A 21,358-nucleotide genomic window follows, 5' to 3' on the forward strand; every position below is an offset into this window, starting at 1 on the left:
CAGTACTCACTTGGCACCATACATAGTTATTGCAATATTATCTTACCATTTGCAACAGCATGGATGGACCTACGGAGCATTATGCTAAATGAAATAAGTCAGTTAGAGAAAGTTAAATACAATATGATTTCACATATGTGTGGAATCTAAAGAACAATATAAACGAGCAAACAAAACAGAAACAGACCCATAGATACAGAGAACAGACTGATGGTTGTTAGAGGGGAGGAGGTTTGGGGGACTGGGTAAAAAAGGTGAAAGGATTGAGAAGTACAGATTGGTAGCTACAAAATAGTCATGGGGATGTGTAAAGTGCAGTATAGTAAATATAGTCAGGGACACACCATATTTTTGATGTTTCTGTAAGTTAGGGTGGGTGATTGCATACTACTTTTGCAAACGAAGGCATAGACTCAGAAAAGCTAAACCATCTATCTAGGTTCACATGCAATAATTAGCAGATCTGGAACTCCCAGTGGGTCTCTTTGACCAAATATGAGATGTATTGACTCCATAAAAGAAGCCATAGGTATGAACAGGGCTGTTGAGGACAGGACTCCTTCATAGAGTCACCAGGAATCAGAGCCAACTCAATGGCATGTAATACACATAAAAAAAAAAACTTTATCCCTTGAAGGAATGAAATTTGGAAAGAAGCAATGATATTCTTCTTGAGGAAGCCAACACTTTAAGACATCTCATACATAGATATTTAAAAATATGGGATTGAACCTACTACACATTAGCAATCTTTTATATCATTGTTAGCTTCTGAAATAAAAATATAATTAAGAGATAAAGCCAAGGGAATGGAAAGCATCTAAATAGAAGAATTTCTTATTATAGCTGAGTGCCTTCATTTCTGAGGAGGGGCTGCTGATTTTGAGATGGCACCATATTACTATGTCTTTTTCCCCATTATACTGAATAATTTATGTAGATTAAATAAATTCACACCAGAAAGTTACTGCAAAGGTGTGAGAGTAAAGGAAGAATATAGTCAAATTAAAGGGTAAAAATGTTATTGTGATCATGTAATTACTTTATTAAAGTGTCATCTGTGTATATTATAGAGAAGATAACTTAAATGAAAAAAAGAAAAATTGGACACTTTTATTAGAGTAACATCACAATTTAATGTTGGCTGGGGTGCATTTGGTTTATAGAAGTTATTTTTCTGCTTTACTCAACTCTGGTCACTGGAAGTGAGTGACAAGACATCTAAAAATGCTTCCATTTCATTGTATGTATAGTATAGCAATAAACTGTCTGGATTTAGATTGAACTTAAAAACAGAATTTTCTTTATTTTTCCAGCCAATCAGACTTACTTAAGATATAAACTCCCACCAACTGCTTAGCCGTGGTCGGCAAACTGCGGCTCGCGAGCCACATGTGGCTCTTTGGCCCCTTGAGTGTGGCTCTTCCTAAGCCTTAGGAGTACCCTAATTAAGTTAATAACAATGTACCTACCTATATAGTTTAAGTTTAAAAAATTTGGCTCTCAAAATAAATTCCAGTCGTTGTACTCTTGATATTTGGCTCTGTTGACTAATGAGTTTGCCGACAACTGGTAGGGCATCCAAACAACTCTCAAATGCTGTCCAGTATAGGGGTTAAAAGTATGGGCTCTAAAGTCATACTGTGTGGGTTCAAATCCCTGCTCTATGTCTGGTAGAAATATGAGTTTAGGCAAATTGCTAAGCCTCTATTTTTTCACCTGTAGAGTGGGATTAATAACAATAACTCTATCATAGAGTTCTGAGGACTAAGGAAAAGAATTCATTTAAATCATTGAGTGTAGTGCATAGTATCTAAAATTCCCAATACTCTAAATGTTAGCAATGGTTATTACTATCATTATTATTACTTAGTGCCTAAAGATCTACAGGTTCAGAATACATTATGTGGTCTTGATAACTATAGTGGAATCACTATTTGTTTAAATAACAATATAAATTTTTTCTTTCACACTTTTGGAGGTTAGAAGTCTGAAATAAAGGTATCAACAGAGGGAAGATCTCCCTCTGGAGGCTCTAAAGGAGAAATCATCCTTGCCTCCTCCAGCTTCTAGTGGCTGTCAGCATTCCTTATTTTATGTCTACATAGTTCCAATCTATGCCTACATCTCTACATGGCCTCTCTCCTTTTCTGTCTCTTATAAAGACACTTATCATTGGATTTAAGGCCACTGGGTTAATCCAGTATGATCTTATCTCCAGATCCTTAACTTAATTACATCTGCAGAGACCCTTTATCAAAATAAGGTTATATTCACCTGTTCTGGGGGTTATGACAAGGACATATTATTCAAACCACTATATTCGGTAAAACATCTTTAGTTTCATTTCTTCTATCTATATTATCACCCCTTAGAGTGATCTATCAGGGAAAGGGTTTGTCTTATTCTGTTTGGGCTGCTATAACAAAATCCCACAGACTGGGCAGCTTACAAGTAACAGAAATTTATTTCTCACAATTTTGGATGCTGTGAAGTTCAAGATCAAGGCACTGGCAGATTCAGTGTCTGATAAGGGCCCACTTTCTGGTTCATAGATGGCTGTCTCTTTGTTGTCCTCACATGGCACAAGGGTAGAGGGAGCTCTCTGGAGCCTTTTTGAGAAGGTCACTAATCCCATTCATAAGGGTTCCACTCTCACATTCTAATCACCTCCCAAAAGCTCTACCTCCAAATACCATCACATTGAGGATTAGGATTTCAACATATGAATTGGGGGGAGGGGCTTAAACATTTAATCTATAGTAGAGTTGTATTATTTCATCTTAGGGTTTACCATGTCAAAGACATGATGATGTGAAAATAGCAAAATTTATCTTCACTGGCCTATACCCTCCCCCAAGGCTCCTGCCTTCCCCTATGTGGCTGTTTTTGTCCTTGTTCCTTTGTTCCTCTCTTCTACACATAGCACCCTCATTCTGCCTAGGACCTGCATGTGCCACCCCACCCAGGTTTACCTTACCCTGAGCAGTACCTCAAACTCTGAACTTATTTTTCTTCTTTCAGCTTTCCAGTAATCTTTTTTTAAATTTTGTTTTATTGCTTAAAATATTACAAAGAGTAGTACATATGTCTCCTTTATTTTCCCCTTGACCTTCCCCCGGCCTCCCTTAACCCCCAGTGTATTGTGTCCATTGGTTATGCTTATACCAAAGGACTTGTATGCATCCAATAATCTTATAATGTATTTTAACGATGCTTTTTTACCACATTCTTCCAAAAGACTGATGAAGAAAATAATATAGGCATTTTACTTAAAAATTGTGAAAAAAAAACACTGAACACTGGATAAGGGTTCTTTTCACTAGACCAGTCAGTGGTTTTTTGGCAACAGAAACTTCCAATTAAATATTTAAAACCCAAATAAATAAAACAGATAGAAGTAGAGATGCTCATGTGGAAATGGAGGTATCTGAATTGTAATGGGAAAATACCTTAGTTGTTGAGATTTCAGGCACTGAGAGTTAGCTATCTTTTGACTCCAGAATCAAAACATTTAACCCATTTCTAATGATGCTGAACAGATAGGACTTTCTTAACCTAAAATCTATAATTATGTGCTAGCACTTTAAAGTTCTGATTAATGATTCTGAGTGATAGGCAAATGAAAGAACATTATTGTAATGTATTGAGAAGAGTAAGATTTACAGCTTGGAGAGTATTCAACTGTATATTCTGATACCTCAGAAGTTTTCTAAGTTATAGTTTCAGTGTTTTTTCCCCATCAGTAAAAGGTCACAGAATTTCTATAGATATATAGTTTTTTTAAGGGAGAATATAGAAAAACTCATTTCTGCCTAGCCGGTTTGGCTCAGTGGATGAAGCGTCGGCCTGTGGACTGAAGGGTCCTGGGTTCGATTCCGGTCAAGGGCTTGTACCTTGGTTGCTGGCACATCCCCAGTGGGGAGTGTGCAGGAGGCAGCTGATCGATGTTTCTCTCTTATCGATGTTTCTAACTCTCTATTCCTCTCCCTTCCTCTCTGTAAAAAAAAATCAATAATATATATATATTTTTTAAAAAGAAAGAAAAACTCATTTCTCCATAACTTCAATGCAAATGGTCTATCATTCCAATTTCTTCTACAAATACCATACAATTCCCTGCCCCACTGGGCCTCCTTTGCAAAACTCCAACAATGAATAATGTCAACTGTTAGCCTTTTTCCTGTGTGTACCCAACAAGCAAAGTCTTCTGCGAAACAAATCACAGTTTCGGTGGATTGGTACTAAAACATATTCATGGTCACCAACCTCATTTGGGCCCTCAAACACTGTCCATATTACTGAACTAGAGGCCCGGTGCATGAAATTCATGCACTGGGGGGGTGTCCCTCAGCCCAGCCTGCACCCTCTCCACTCTGGGACCTCTCAGGGGATGTCCAACTGCCAGTTTAGGCCCGATCCAGGACTGCTGGCTCCCAACCACTTGCCTGCCTGATTGCCCCTAACTGCTTTTGCCTGCTAGCCTGATCACCCCCTAACCACTCCCCTGCCAGCCTGATCAATGCCTAACTGCTCCTCTGCCAGCCCGATTGCCCCCAACTGCCCTCCCCTGCTGGCCTGGTCAACCCCAACTGCCCTCTCCTGCTGGCCTGGTTACCCCTAACTGCCCTCCCCTGCTGGCCTGGTTACCCCTAACTGCCCTCCCCTGCAGGCCTCATCGCCCACAACTGCCCTCCCCTGCTGGCCATCTTGTGGCGGCCATCTTGTGCCCACATGGGGGTGGCCTCTTTTGACCACATGGGGGCGGCCATCTTGTGCAAGGGCATGATGGTCAATTTGCATATTACCTCTTTATTATATAGGATTTCTCAGGTTACCTCATCCTCCCATCTTCTAAAATTACTTTTTCAGAATGGCTTTACTTTTCTCAAACTTCCAACTTCCCCACTGTCCATTCATTCTCAATGGATGACCTTGCCTCCTGATTCACAGAGAAAATAACCATCCCATGAGAACTCCCTCAATTTCCTGCCATCAAATCTAAAATTAGATGGTGTCTGCACCCATGTTCTCTTTCTTCCTCCTGCTACAGTGCAGGAGGTGTTCTGTCAAAGGTCAGTTCCTCCACTTGTGTTCTACATCCCACCCCTCTCCCACTTACTACATCTTTCTTTAGAGCCTTTAAAAATGATCTTGTCTCTCCCACTTGAAAAAAAATTCCCTTTTGAATCTTACCTTCTCTTCTAGCTAACTAATCATGTCTTGGTTCCCTTTAATGATTCAACTTCACATCTCCACCTCCTTACCTTTCTTTATCTTTTCATTTTGACATAATCACAAGCTTGCAGAAAAGTATAAGTGCAGTTTAAGATTTTCTCCCCTGGAACATTTAAGAATAAGTGGGAGGCCTATTTCCCCCCAAATCCTTCTTTATGTATTTCCTTAAAATAAGGGTTTTTGTGAGATGGATGAATGGATGCAAAGTTGAAAGGAAGTACAAAAAGAAGAAATGCTGATCCTCACAATGACAAATATTTGGCTAAAAAATAAACATTTACATAAAAATTCAGATATATCCAAATAGTTATATGTTGTAGTTTTATATAAATATAGCCAAACTATTTTTTGTCTTTTAAGTCAGGCATAGGAGCCATTCTGATTGGCTGGCTTCTAATAATTTGACTTTGTGTCATTCAGAAATTAGTTTCTTTTCTTAACTCAGTTGCTCAAAAATGAAATTGGATTGTATCCTGGACACAGCAGGAAGGTAATTTAAAGAACCCATGAACATTGTTGAAATTATCATGCAAGCTTATTAAATGCAATGTATATTTAAATTGGAAAAAACTTTCTTTATTAAACCTAGATAGGTGAATTTTTACAGCTTCCAGCACTAAAATATATTAGATTTGAAAGTCAGGTTAGATTAATTTCTAATCTTTATGGAAATAATTTTTATTAAAAAAGTGGGAAGTTAAGAATTTGACAGTTACAGGGTTTGGATAACTCTAAAAGGGTCATCATTTAAATATGCAGGGAAAGTAAAATCAGAGAGCTTTCATGATAAAGATGATTTGTTTATTTGATATGCTCATTTTTAAAAGCTGTTTTAATATTTAGGCTTGTTAAGGAAAATCTGAAATGTGGTTGAATATATTAAAACCTAAAGAGTTTTGCCTTTCATTTCTTTTTTATAAGAACCAACCCAATAAATCTCAGCCTGGACTTAGATGCTAAAATGAAAAAGATTAAAGGGATATGTTCACTGTAATGTATGTGATCAAATATTTTTTATTTGAGAATACATTCTATAATTTTCAAGTTAGCTGATATTTTCTATTTTTCTAAAAGAATATTTCACATAATTGTGACTTATTAGTTGATCATTTATATTTCATATTCTTTCAATTTAAGGACACTTTGGTTTCTTGGGGTGATTGAATTAGAGGTGATGAAAACATTGTTCTCCCCAGGAGATGGCTGACAACAGAGTGGGAGGAAGCTGCCTCTCCCCTTTGAATTCAGATTGCTCTTGGTGTTCTTGAAAGTTGGAAACCAAACCCAAAAGGAATACAGCACTCTCTCTTCCAAAAGAGCAGGGCCTTTTGTCTCGTGTGTTTATTGGTAGTTTGCAAGTGGCTGGGAGGTTGAAACTTGTGAAAACTGACTTTTGAAGTCTCAGCAAGATTTAACTATCCTCACATTCTAGGCCTTTAAACCAATGATTATATAGAATGAAGTCCTCACTAAATGAAGATGAGAATGAAAATAGAGACTCAGACCGGTCAGCATGGCTCAGTGGTTGAGCCTGGACCTGTGAACCAGGAGGTCACAGTTTGATTCCCAGTCAGGGCACATGCCTAGGTTTTAGTTTCATCCTCAGTGTGGGGCATGTAGGAGGCAACTGATCAATGATTCCCTCTCATCATTGATGTTTGTATTTCTCTCTTTCTCTCTCTCTCTCTCTCTCTCTCTCTCTCTCTCTCTCTCTCTCTCTCCCTTTCTCTCTGAAATCAATAAAATATATTTAAAAAAAAGAAAATAGAGATTCAGGTGTTTACTTTTGAGTATCTATCAGACAAATTTAGAAAAGGAGTTTACCAAGCTCACATGAGAAAAGGCAGCTTTGCTCATGGTCACTAATTGGATCTTGCTACTTGATTGAGTGTGCATCTCAGCCAAGTGCATAAGAATTAACACTATCCCTTTTCTGCCTTCATTTTGTGTCTGCAACAGCACCTTGCATGGAGCTTTCAAAGTGCCAGCTTAGTAAACAGCTATCATTCTGCATCTTGTGCCAGCATTTAAAATTCAGTCCATCCAAAACCAACACAACTCTGATCCCAACCAATCACTGCCTTTTCCAGACCTCCTGATTTCCCTCAGTGGTGCCAATATATATTGATAAAGACCCAGACTAAAAATTTTAGTTTGACACTTTTATGTTTACCAGTAATTTATTTCTTAAGCATATACTAAGGTCCTTTTATATCCTGAGCTACATGGGATATTCAATAACTGTTTACTAAATGAATTAGGGAAATAATTTCACATGTATTTTTGAGTGCTTATCCTGTATTAGGAAATGTAAGAGAGAGAAAAATGATCGAGACCCAACTACTGCCTTCATCACCTTATAATATAGTAGGAAGAATAATGCATATATATAAAAAGCTACAGTAACAGATTATGTGCAGTGACAGCCATAATAGATGTGTAAACAAAGCTCTATAAACATACAGAAGAGTATTATATCATCCCTGCCTTGGAGCATCATGGACCATGGACTATTGCCTGAAGAAGATGTCATTTAAGCTGTAAGTTGAAGGATCATTTGGACAGATAGAATCAGACTGTGGGCAGGGCATTGAAGAAGGAAGGGAAAGCATGATATAGCTCCAGATGCATGAAAAGGAAATTGATTCCAGGACAGGGCTAGTAGTCAAATTTGAGGGTAGCAAAGGGGGCAAATTGGAGAATAATGAAAGCTAAAGTCAGAAAGGTGTAATGATTGTGATTTGGTTGGGAAGAGTTTAGATTTCTAGGCTAAGGATGGACAATAATGTGCTATAATAAACTGAAATATTTTTACACATAATGTGTGATCAGAGCAGATTTCAGTTCACATCAACAAATTACTTTCTAATATGATTACATAAAAATATAATTGGAATTGGCTGGTTTTGTGAAGCAACAGCTAAATTTTGGGGGAAATAGCAGAAAGGTGGGAGCTTTGTATGTCAAAGTAAGACATTGAACTAGATGAATGTGTCTGTTCTCTCAAGCCCTAAAATTTCATTATTCTAGCTTCTAGTTGTTTATGGGCTGAAAGAGAGAACAGAGCATTTGAGAAAGCAATAAGGAGGCTTTTGAGAGACTCAAGATGAAGGCCCTGATAAGCATATTGGAAACAGTTAATCATTACAGCTAACACTTACATAACTTTTATTATGTGCCCAGCACTGTTGTAAGCATGTTATATATATTTACTCATTTGATCCTTTACAACAACCCCATTCTATAGATGGCAAACTAAAGCACAGAAAGTTTTAGTGACTTGCCCAAGGTGAATGGCTGAACTAGCGTTCCAGCCCATGGTATCTGGCTTCAGAGTCCAGGCTCTTAACTACTGTGCTGTGAGAGACTGAGGAAGCTTGAGAGGGAGGAGGGAGGAGAGAGGAAGAGATCAGGGGGAAGAGAGAGGTGGAATTGAAAACAGAAGAATTGAAAGACCTGGCTATATACAAGGAAACTGGAAAAAGAAAGTGAAAACATAATGCCAAGGTTCCTAGCTTTAAAAACCAGGAACATTATCATGGTGTAAACAAAAACAGTGAAATCAGGGTTTTTAAAAAAGGATTATAAATAGAGATTAAAGGGCAGGTTATAAACATGTTAAGTTTAAGGGGCTGGTGACCTAGCCAGGTAGAAATATATATGTGAAATAGAAAGTAAGTCAAGGGCTTTAACTTTGTCTAAATATATCTAAATTAATATACTGCCTACCCATAGCTTTCCTGCAGTACAGTGCAACCTCAGTGGAGTGTTCATATTGTGGGACAAGGATAGACATGGAGTCAAATTCTTTATTCCATTATTCATTCTTAGGATATGCCAGCTTTGGGGGAACATATAAAATATGTCTCTTAAATTTCAGATGACCCTAATACCCATATAGGCTTTTAAATAATTTTGTGATTGCTATAGAGTAAAATTATAAATTAAATAAACTAAATATGAAATGGCACTAACTCACTAACATGATATATAAGGACATGTATATGCCTTAGTCTTCATCATGCACTGGGTTTTTGTTGACTCTAGATTCTTTACATTTCTTTTCTCCTTGTCATATTTATTTATAGGGGTAAAAGTAAACTGTAGATGCAAGGTCTGTTGGGCAATGATGGCAGTTTTGTAAATATGCATGTATAGGGGTAAAAGTAAACTGTAGATGCAAAGTCTGTTGGGCAATGATGGCAGTTTTGTAAATATGCATGCAACCCAGGGGCCCACCACAGAAGCAGAGGGTTGTCTGATGACTGCTAGCATTGTGTGTTGCACAGACTCCAATTTCAGGGGCCCACCACAGAAGCAGAGGGTTGTCTGATGACTGCTAGCATTGTGTGTTGCACAGACTCCAATTTGACTTCATTTTCTAAAGCTGGAGAGCCCTTAGCAAGAGTGCTGAATGAGGGAGAAACATCTCTGTAAGCTCTTTTTCATTCAGAGTAAATTTTTTAGTCAGCATGAAGTGTCCTTCCAACAAACATCTTTGGCTTCACCACTCAAGTATGCTATCAGATGCCTTTTGGGGCTTGAATGAATCTTTGAAGATCTCTTAGTCCATCAATTGTAGAGTTTCAGGGAACAAAGACCTTTAAGTGCTAAACTGTGAGGTGTATTGCCTTAGAAAAACACCATGCAGGAGTTTTAGATGTGCATGAAGAGGATTCATGAAATCATTTTGGGGAGAAGAGAGGTAATGTCAAAGTTTTTTCAAGAAGGAAAAACAAGTCTAATATCAGAGAAAAAAGAGAAAGTTTTTCTGGGTATGATTTCTACATTATGTCAAATCATACCAAAAAGAGTACTAAACTTTATATATAAAAAACAGTTCCTAACTTACCAATAAATACCTCTTAAGTTGCCACTCTGAGCCAGATGTAGTAATAATTCCTCTAGTAGTTGTATATAGTTTTTAAAATGAGAGCACTCTTTTATTGAGATCAGGACATGAGTTTGATACCTTGATGAGACAGTTAGGCTTACCCTTGTATGTGATCACAGACTAAATTGGAAGCAATAATGATAAGAAAGTCTAAGTAAAAAGCTGTGGATAGACCAATACAAACTTTCCCACAACTAAACAATCAGTTCAGAGTACATAGCCTACCACCAAGGGAAGGTCAGGAATTTATAAAGATAATATTTTCTCCTTAAGGGTTATGCTTTTACCATTACAATCTGGTACCTATCAGATCAAGTAAAAAGCATTTGTGAAACAAGTATCTAGATTTCTTTGGCAAGCAGGGATACTATTGGATAGGTGAGTGTGTTGGGTTCATGATCAAAGACTTAAGACACAATCTTGTACAGTGGGGCCTTGACTTACGAGTGTCCCGACTAACGAGTTTTTCGAGATACAAGCCGTCTCTTGGCCAATTTTTTGCTTTGAGTTGCGAGCTAAAATTCGGGTTATGAGCCAGCTTCAGATACCCCACCGCTAGTTGGCACAGCGAACGTCACAGTGAACGCCACAACATCAGCCCAGCATCATGTGTCTCACTCATTCACTTTATGATTTGACATACGAGTAATTTGAGTGACGAGCTCCGTCACAGAACGAATTCAACTCGTAAGTCAAGGCCCCACTGTATTTCAGAACCAAAAATAAGTAGAAGTTCACCTCAGCCTCAATGCTTCCAGATTCTGATCACTGGGCTAAGTAAAATATGACCTCTAGAGTTATTGGAGGATATCGTATTTGGCTAAAAAAGGAACAGGGTTTAGGCAAAAGGAAAGACTCAAGATATTGGGGAAAAAACAGCTGACTATTTTATCAAATCCAAAGGCTATAAGCCAGACATGATATTTTCTGTCTTGTCAGGTTTGTTCAGATATACCAGAGAACAGTTCACCAGTTGATAAAGGAAATCCAAGGCCATGTGATAAGTATTATCCATGAAACATTAAGCTGAAAGTCAATTCAACTCTTGATCTTTAAATACCAGATTCCTTCAGATTTTTCCTCTTATCCGTCAATAAGTTGAGACTCATCTCAAGATCTTTATAAGATGGAATGTGTTGTTATTGTTGTTGTTACTGCTGCTTGTGTGTTGCCATCTGTACAGAAAGAGGTAGCTGACATTTTATAATCTCTTCAACCAGATTGTTGTTCAAATGTAAGATGGTGTTAAGATTACTAAAATATATTGAAACCCATTGTAATGCTGGGGCTAAGGGAACAAGTTTTATATTTATGTCACTGAGGGAACAAATGTTATGCATATGTCATAGGTTTTCACTTTTTTAAGAATTTTTTTATTTTATTGATGAGAGAGAGAGAGAGAGAGAGAGAGAGAGAGAGAGAGAGAAACATCGATTTGTTGTTCCACTTATTTATGCATTCATTGGTTGCTTCTTGTGTGTGCTCTGACCAGGGATTTAACCCACAACCTTGGCATATCAGGATGACACTCTAACCAACTGAGCTACCAAGGCATCATAGATTTTTTTTGTTGTTTTTTTGTTTTTATTGATTTCAGAGAGGAAGGGGGGAGAGGGAGAGAGATAGAAACATCAGTGATGAGAGAAAATAACTGATTGGCTGCCTCCTACATGCCCCACACTGGGGATTGAATCCACAACCTGGGCATATGCCCTGACTAGGAATCGAACTGTAACCTCCTGGTTCATATATCGATGCTCAACCACTGAGCTGCTCCATCTGGGCACATCATAGGTTTTCTATGTTAAAATGAGAGATAACACTATTACACCTCTTACACAGAAAATGTGATATATAGCTATATCACATTTAGCTATAGTAAAACCAAATCTTTATCATAGCAACATGTATTGAAGTTAATTCTATGCAATAAAATAGGTACATTATTAACTAATATTTTCCGATTGATTTTCAGAGAAATAGAGACAAAAAGTGTGCGCACATGTGTATGTATGTGCATGTATGCATACATGCATGTTTGCGCATATGTTCTATAAAGTGAACAGTTATTTATAATGGTCCTACTCTGAAGCAGAATGACTATGACTACCACTGAGGGATGGAAGGAGCTGAAAGTAGTAAAATAAAAATGATTCAAATATTTGAAAAAGCAATACTGAGTAAACAGGCTTTTGTTCTCAATAATATGTATTATTCTTAGTTGATTCACTGCTTGATTTTGGTGAAGAGTTTGGTATACACTATAACACTTTCCCAGCCCTTAAGTGGCACTGGGAAGTCACTGCCCATATTACCAATTCACCTTACTTTTTTTCTTACTCTCATTTCTCACATTAATTACACAAAACAATGAAAAAATTCTCATAGTTTCCCCAACAAAAATTGTGTTATAGAAGTTCCCATGCTGAAGGTGGCATGGAGGGCACTGAGTTCCTCTGGGACACAGGCCCCTGTCCTTGGGCCACCAGTGGAGAGTGTGCCTGGCTTCCTTCTGATCACTGGCACCTTCCCTCACCTCCTTGAGGTCTCATCCTCTGGGCCACCCATGGATAAGCCATCATCCAGAAACCAGTCCAGCTCAGCCAAGAAGATAACCCACCACACTGCTCAAAGATTACCAAAACATCCCTGGAATTGAGAAGGTTGATGATGTTGTGAAAAGACTCTTGCCTTTGGAAATAGCCAGCCAGAAAAAGGAGCTAAAAATCAAGCAAGAACAATTGATGAATAAGGACGTGGCAAAGCCTAAGGACACCAGGCTTCAATTATTGCCTTGACTGTCAGATCTGCAGTTATGAATAACACATGCAGAAACATGGAAAAGACGAAGCCCCAAGCGCTATCTGGTGACCAGAGGAAAAACATGCTCAAAAATTTCTGTAATACCAACTCTATCTATGAGAAGATGTGCAAGGAGCTGGGGCTTGAGTACACATTTCCCCCTGTGCACAACCGAAAAGCCCATCGCCTGCTGGGTGACCAAAAAGGCTCCATGCATTCAGGTTTTCTGGGAGGCTCAAAAGCTGAAGAAGCAAAAGGACTTAAAAGGTGCAGCAGCAGCAACCTGGAAACAAGGCCAGACAAACCCAGAAAACTCTTCCAATAACTTTTGTTAAAGTTTAAAAATTGTATTATAACAGAAAGTCTCTATTCAGTTTCATTCATTCCCAATTATTTATTTTCCTTATGCTTGCAGCCTAGTTTCCTTTGATTTTTAACTGACTCTATTAGATGCTGGACAAGTGAGCATGTAATAATTTCTTAATTTTTAACGAATTTTTACATCATACATGTCCTTTCCTTGTTTAGAATGTCATATTATATTATCACCTAAGTGATATCCGAATTAAGATTTTGGGGTGCCCACTATTATCATTGTGTAATATTGGGCACAATCTAAGTACCAAGAATAACAGAATTTACTGGGAACTTTTGTCTAAAAAGTGTATCTCAGAGAAATCGTTCTCAGGGAAGCTCTGAAGGATTTACTGTTAATCAAATTGTTCTTTGTCAGCATGCAACAAAGAAGTGTTCAGTTGTATCCTAGTTCAATTTATACAAGTGTTGTTCATTGTTGACATGCATAAAGAAACTTATTAAAAATGAAATGTCTCAGTAGAACTTTAAAATGTCTACCTATATTTTTCATGTTCTTTTCCAATACATTTGCACAGAAGAAATGTTTGTATTTTAGAATTCTTTTGTCATATTTTATAGCCTGTAATGTTAATGCATTTTCAACCAGATAGAAAATATTACACATAGAATAGAGCTATTCATGACACAATATATTAAAGCAAATATCCTTTCTATCATGTTTATAAATTACACAATTGCCAGCATCTGTTTTCGGTTAGTCATTCCCCCACACCCATCTTAGAATCAGTCCAAAACTCCATTTGGGACTGGATACAATTGCAGGAATGTTGATGCATTTCACAATGAGGAATGCTTGTTGTGTAAGATCTGCTTCTCCATTCATAGTGATTTATTTCTTCAAGGATTCTCTTACTCATGAGGATATTGCTTCCCACCTGGATACTTGTGGTGCTGAAACTATATGTCAGAATAGTGGTTGTGACTTGTATCTGGGGAGGGTTTTGAGTTGAGGAGTGCAAGAGTTAGGTTAAGTTATATATCCATTAATTTATTCAGTAGAACTATCCCTAAAGACAGTTGTTTCATGCTGATTCTTTCATTTCTTTTTTCTTGTAAATTATTATTAAATATTTCAGGCATATAACATAACAATGAACAACTGTAAACCCACAACCTAGCTTCAAAAATTAACAAATACAAATGAATTCCCTGTGGTCCCATTCCCCTCCCTTCCCTGCAGTGGAAACAACTATCCTAAATTTAATCATTCATATGTATATAGTTACAAATAAATATATACCTGTAAAAATATATTGTTCTGTATATATTTAAATTTTATATGAATTACTTTCTTCATCATTAAGGGTTTTTTCTGTTTTTAAATGTATTACAGAGAGGGAGGGAGGGAGGGAGAGAGAAAGAGAGAGAGAGAAAGAGAGAGAGAGAGAGAAACATCAATGATGAGTGAGAATCATTGATCAGCTGCTGCCTGCATGCCCCCTACTGGGGATTGAGCCACGCAGGCATGTGCCCTGACCTGGAATTGAACCATGACCTCCTGGTTCATAGGTTGATGCTCAACTATTGAGCCATGCTGGCTGGACCATGATTATGTTTCTAAGGTTTATCTATATTGAAGCATGTACCTCTGCTTTACTCAAGTTAACACCCATATTTTTATACTGTATGACTACACCAAAATTTATATATTAATTTTCCTATTGATACACATTGCACATTTAAGTTACGACAACACTTACACACAACAATGAATATGCTTCTTCAAAATGTTTTTGGGTATTCTTAGTCTTTTCTGTTCCATATGGATTTTAGGATCAGGTTTTCAAGCTCTATGAAAAATGTTGTTGCGATATTGACTAGAACTACATTGAATTTACAGAAGTAGTAGAGGAAAATTGACATTCTAATGATATTGAGGCTTGTGAGCATGAACATAGTATATCTCTGCATTGATTCTTTATATGTCTTCTTCAATGCAAAAAGTTTTAAAAATCTTATATGAAAGAATGTTGAACTTTTTGCTAGATTTATTATTGTGAATGTGATTTTTTTTAAATTACATGTTCTAATGTAGCCATCCCTGATACATATAGGCATGCTGTTGGTGTTTTTTTGTAATGATCTTATATCCAACAACCTTGCTATCCTCTCTTCTAATTTCATTGTTTAACTTTATATTCAATTTTGGCTCTTTTATATCAAGTGTTACATGTTTTATATTTTTGGTTGTTTTATTCTGCTAACTAAGATCCCCAGTACAACACTGAATTAGAAGCACTAGTTAATTATAGGACTTCTATCTTCTAGGGGACTGTCTATTATTTTATTACTAAGTATGATGCTTACATTAGGATTTTGGTAGATCACCTTTATCATATTCAGTAAGTTCCCTTCTAGTCCTGTTTTGCTAAGAGGTTCTATCATAAATAGCAAATAAATTTTATATACTACTCTTTCGGTGTATAAGATAATCATTTGTCTTTAATCCATTATGAAATGAGTTTAAAGTGAAATGGATTAATTCGATGAGGAATTACATTAATAGATTTTCAAAACTTAAACCATCCTAGCATTTATGCCTACTTGGTTGTAATTTCTATATTTGTGTGTCTATGTGTGTGTGTACATTGTTAATTTGATTTCCAGATCTTTTATTGAAAATTTTTGCAGCCATCTTTATAAATGAGATCTGCCTATAAAAGATTCCCTTTTCCTTTTCTTACCCCACTTTGGAAGTAGATTATAGTAGTCTCATAAAATGATTCAGGAAGACTTTCCTCTTTTCCTAAACTCTGGTATAGCTCAAAATCAAGATTATCTTTTTCTTAGAAATTTGGCAAAATACACCTATAAAATCATCTGGGCCACTCTCAGTATCTTTAATGTGTGTTCAGGCTTTCTATTTCTTCTCAAGTCCATTTTTTCCCCTTGAAAAATGTCTACTTTTTATAAGGTTTCAAACTTACTGGCATAAAGTTGTTCATAGCACTCTCTCATTTATTTTTATATTTTAATCTTTAATGTTTATTTGTATCATTTCCTTTTTTTTCTTGTTCTACCTTGCCAGAGGTTTCTCTATTTTATTATTCATGTCAGAGACACAAAGCTTGGTTTTGTTGATCTTCTCTATTGTCTCTTTGTTTCTGATTTCATTAGCTTCTGCTCTTACCCTTATTGTTTCCTTCCTTTTCATTATATGCAGTCCTTTTCTAAGTTCTTGAGTTGGATACTTAGTTCATTAATTTTAATTTTTTTCTTTTTTTCTACTAAATGTATTTAAGGCCATACCCACACATTTTTATAAATAGTATTTCATTGTTATTCAGTTCCTAATTTCCAATATAATTGTAATGTAATACATGAATTATTTTAAGAACATTTTTCTGCATTTTTTCTTTGTTTATTGCTTTCACATTTTAGTGTATTTTGCTGAAACAGAATGATCTGTATGATATAGAATCTTTTCCATTTGTTGAGCCTTGCCTTGTGATTTAATATTTATCAGTTTTGTGGGTATTCTGTGTGTTTTAAAAGAATATGTATTGTATATATGCTTAACCCAGGGACACAGACAATAGGGTAGTGAAGGCCTGGGGCAGGGGCAGGCTAGACGGAGTAATGGGGGTATGGGGGACATATGTAATACTTTCAACAATAAAGATTTTAAAAATAAATAAAAAATAATATGTATTGTATGTACAACTAAAACTAATACAAAATAGTATTGAATATAAACTGTAATTAAAAATGTTTAAAATAAAAAATAATATGTATTGTATAGTCATAAATTTGGGGTTCTTTACATATCCATTATATTAAAGATGTTAATTGTACTATTCAAATTTTCTACATCCTCACTGATTTTTTTATCTTCTTGTAACTGTGAAGTTTTCAATTTGTCTTAGTATCAGTCTGTCAGTTTTTGCTTTAGATATCTTGAAGCTACATTTTCTTACAGGGTCTAAATTGTTACATCTTCCTGGTGAATTACTCCTTTTACCATTATATAATGACTAGAGGCCTGGTGCACAAAATTCATGCACTCAGGGGGGTTCCTCAGCCTGGCCTGCACCCTCTCACAGTCCAGGAGCCTCACGATCAATCGCCCACAGAGGGAGGCCCCACCCATCCGGCTGGGGCTCCGTGATCAATCACCCAAAAGAGGTAGGCCCTGCCCACCCAGCTGGGGCTTTGCAATGGGTCAACCCCACAGAGGGAGGGCCACCCACCTGCTGCGAGGGCCCAACCACCTGCCGCAGCCCACCAGTCGGTGGCCCGGGCCTCCCTCTTTGGGGTGATCAAGGAGCCCCCTGATTGATCACCCCGCTGGATAGTGGCCTGGGCCTCCCTCTGCGGGGTGATCATGGGGCGATGGCGGGGCCCCCGACCAATCATGTCGCACCCGCCTTGGCTGGCCTGGCACCAGTGGGTGTCATAGTGTAGTCATCTGAACGGTCATTCTGCTGTTTGGCCATTCAGTCGATTTGCATATTATGCTTTTATTATTATAGATTCTCTTTATCCTATCTAATAAAAAAGTAATATGCAAATTAACCATCACTCTGTCACAAAGATGGTGATGGCCATGGAACTGGAGCGAGCAGGAGGCTTGGGTTGCCCTGGCAATGGAGGAAGCCAAGCTTCCCACCTGCCCTGGCTGGCACTGGGCTCCACTCAAGGCTACAAAGTTTCAATTATAGAAGATAAATAAATCCCAGAAAAAAAAAAGAAAAAGAAAAAAAGGAGAGGCTGGGGCTTGGGTCACCAGGGGGCGTGGTCAGCCTGCAAACAGCCATCAGCCCCTCACCCAGACAGGCCACACCCCCATGGGGTGAGGGTCCCCGCTGGGGTCTTGGCCAGCCTGAAAACAGCCATCAGCCCCTCACCCAGGCTGGCCAGGCACCCCAGTGGGGACCTCCACCCTGAAGGGGGTGTGGCCAGTCTGCAAACAGCCCTTAGCCCCTCATCCAGGCTGGCCAGGCACCCAAGCGGGACCCCCAACATGATCCAGGACACCCTTCAGGGCAAACCAGCCAGCCCCCACCCGTGCACCAGGCCTCTATCCTGTATAATAAAAGGGTAATATGCAAATTGGCCCCAACAGCAGAACGACTGGGAATGACTGGTCACTATGACACACACTGACCACCAGGGGGCAGACGCTCAATGCAGGAGCTGCCCCCTGGTGGTCAGTGTGCTCCCACAAGGGGAGCTCTGCTCAGCCACAAGCCGGGCTGACGGCTGCCAGCACAGCAGTGGTGGCGGGAGCCTCTCCCGCCTCCTCAGCAGCGCTAAGGATGTCCGACTGCAGCTTAGGCCTGCTCCCCGCTGGCAAGTGGACATCCCCTGAGGGGTCCCAGACTGCGAGAGGGCACAGGCCAGGCTGAGGGACCCTCCCAAGTGCACAAATTTTTGTGCACCAGGCCTCTAGTCCATAATAATGCCTTATGCCTTGAAAACTATTTTGTCTGATAATGTTATAGCTACACAATTTCTGTTGGTTAGTACTTTTCTAGAATGCCCTTTTCCTTTTACTACTAGCTTTCTGTATTAGCATGTTTTAGCACATCTCTTATTAACACAAAGAATGTAGATTTTCACTCAGTTCCAGAGTCTCTCTCTTTTAAATTGCAAGTTCATTTTGGTTTTTTTTTCACTGGTATTGTTTACATGTTTGGATTTATATCTTATAATCATCTTTTATGTCTCCTAGTTATAATATTTATTTTTCTCTGACTTTTCCCCCTTTCTGTTTTTTCTTTGATTTACTGAGTTATATTCATTCATTTTTCCTATCTTCTGGTTAGGAAGCTATATATTCTGTTTCTGTACTTTTGGTCATTATGTTTAATTTCTTAACATTTTATTAAAATATAAAATATACAGAAAAGCACAAAAGTCATAAGTGTACAGCTCAGTGAATTATCCAAGTCTGAAACACCTGTTAATCACCTCTGAAGTCAAAATATAGGCTACTAGCCCACAGAATCCTCCTTTGTGCCCTTCCCTAATTATTAGTTCCTCCATCCTTCCTCCCCAGGTAATTATCCTGACTTCTGATATTTGCCTGCTTTATGAAAATTTTAATAATGGAATCTTACCATATGTATAATTTTGCATCTGAGTTCTCTCAACATTATTTTGGGGTGGGGAATTCATCCATATTGTGGCATGTTGCTACAGATCAACAATTTACATTGTGATCCACTGTTTCTTTGCAAGATTAACACAATTATCTATTCCAATGGTTGGCAAACTGCGGCTCATGAGTCACATGCGGCTCTCTGGCCCCTTGAGTGTGGCTCTTCCACAAAATACCACGTGCGGGCGCGCATGTACAGTGTGATTGAAACTTCGTGGCCCGTGTGCAGAAGTCAGTATTTTGTGGAAGAGCCACACTCAAGGGGCCTAAGAGCCGCAATGCATATAATTCTTCTATGAACACTTTTACAAATAGCTTTCTCTGAGCATTCACTTGCTTGTACTTCTGTTGAGTAAATAGTGAGAAGAGAAATCACTGAGACACAGGGTATACATGAATCAAACTTTAGCAGACAATGTCCAACAGTTTCCCAAAGTGGTTGTACCAATTTCCACAATCAACCTATAGTGTATGCAATTTTCTATTACTTCGCATGGTCACCAATACTTATTACTGTCAATCTTTTAGATGTTAACCACTCTTGTGGATGCACAGTGGTATTTCATTATTATTTTACTAGAGGCCCGGTGCACAAAAATTTGTGCACTGGCGGGGAAGGGGGTGGGGGGGTGTCCCTCAGCCCCACTTGTGCCCTCTCACAGTCTGGGACCCCTAGGGAGATAACCACCTGCTGGCCTCGGCCCGCTCCCCGGGTGGCAGATGGCAGGCCCGATCCCTCGTTGCCTGCCCCGCCTCCCCGGGTGGCGCACACGGCAGGGCCTATCCGCGGGTTGGGGTGCTGCCACGGGTCAGGTTGCACATGGGAGGCCCGGGCAGGCCGGCCGATCGCTGCTACCCTATCCGGCCGCCCCAGGTCAGGTCACACACGGGACGCCCGGGCGGGCCAGCGGATCGCTGCTGCCCCTCCTGGCCGCCCTGGGTCGGGTCGCACACGGACTCCCGCCACCCCAGGTCACAGATAGCAGGCCCGGATGGCGGCAGGGCAGGCGGGATGGCGCTGTCCCGCCCCACCACCCCAGGTCGCAAATAGCAGGCCCAGATGGCGGCGGGACAGGCGGAATGGCGCTGTCCTGTCCTGCCTGCAGTATGCAAATTAGCCGCCATCTTTGTTGGCAGTTAATTTGCATATCGTGCTGATTAGCCAATGGGAGGCGTAGCGAATGTATGGTCAATTACCATGTTTGTCTATTATTAGATAGGATTTTATATCTTTCTCATAAGTAATGATGTTAAGCATGTTTTCATATGCTTTTGAACATTTGGATATCCTGCTTAAGTACCTCTTCTGGTCTCTTGCCATTTTTCTGTTAGGTTGGTGTCTTTCTATTGTCAGTTTGAAGAAGTTCTTTGTGTATTCTGGATACAAGCTCTTTTTCAGTGATATGTGCTGTGAACACATCCTACCACTTGTAGCATGTATTTGTCTTTATATTTTGATAAGAACTTCTTAATTTTGATGTAGCCCAATTTTTTGTTTTTTGCCTTTATGGTTAACATTTTCATTTATGGCTTAAGAAATGTTTTCCTACACTAAGATCATGAAATGGTTTTCTTATGTTGCATTTTAGAAGTTTTGTAGGTTTATGTTTACTACATTCTATCTGGAATTGATTTTGTATGTGGGGTGAGGTAGAGATGATTTTTCTCCTAATGGATATTCAGTTTCCCATAACCATTTAATTTAAAACAGTAGTCACTTGCCACTGGTCTGCAGTGCCACCTTTACCATAAATCAAGTATCCTTATATGTTTTAGGAGTCTATCTTAATTGGCCTATTTACCATTGTAACAGTATCCAGTGTCTAAATTAACATAGCTTTACAATAAATCTTGCTGTTAGCTAGAGTGCATCGTCTCACCTTATTCTCCTTTCTTTAGCTGATCTATATTTACACACATGTGCAAACATACACACATTTGAG

At 38.7% G+C, this 21,358-nt stretch overlaps 1 protein-coding gene and 1 pseudogene across 3 annotated transcripts in view; both read left to right on the top strand.

The window, feature by feature from the left end:
* TENM1 (teneurin transmembrane protein 1) overlaps window positions 1–21,358 on the top strand; it is a 596,847-nt gene that overhangs the window by 378,240 nt on the left and 197,249 nt on the right. The gene's annotated exons all lie outside the window — the stretch shown is intronic.
* On the top strand, window positions 7,744–13,269 carry LOC111826748 (annotated as a pseudogene).

The sequence above is a fragment of the Myotis lucifugus genome, unplaced genomic scaffold (assembly GCF_000147115.1).
Source record: "Myotis lucifugus unplaced genomic scaffold, Myoluc2.0 scaffold_2, whole genome shotgun sequence".
In the NCBI taxonomy this organism is placed as follows: Eukaryota; Metazoa; Chordata; class Mammalia; order Chiroptera; family Vespertilionidae; genus Myotis; species Myotis lucifugus.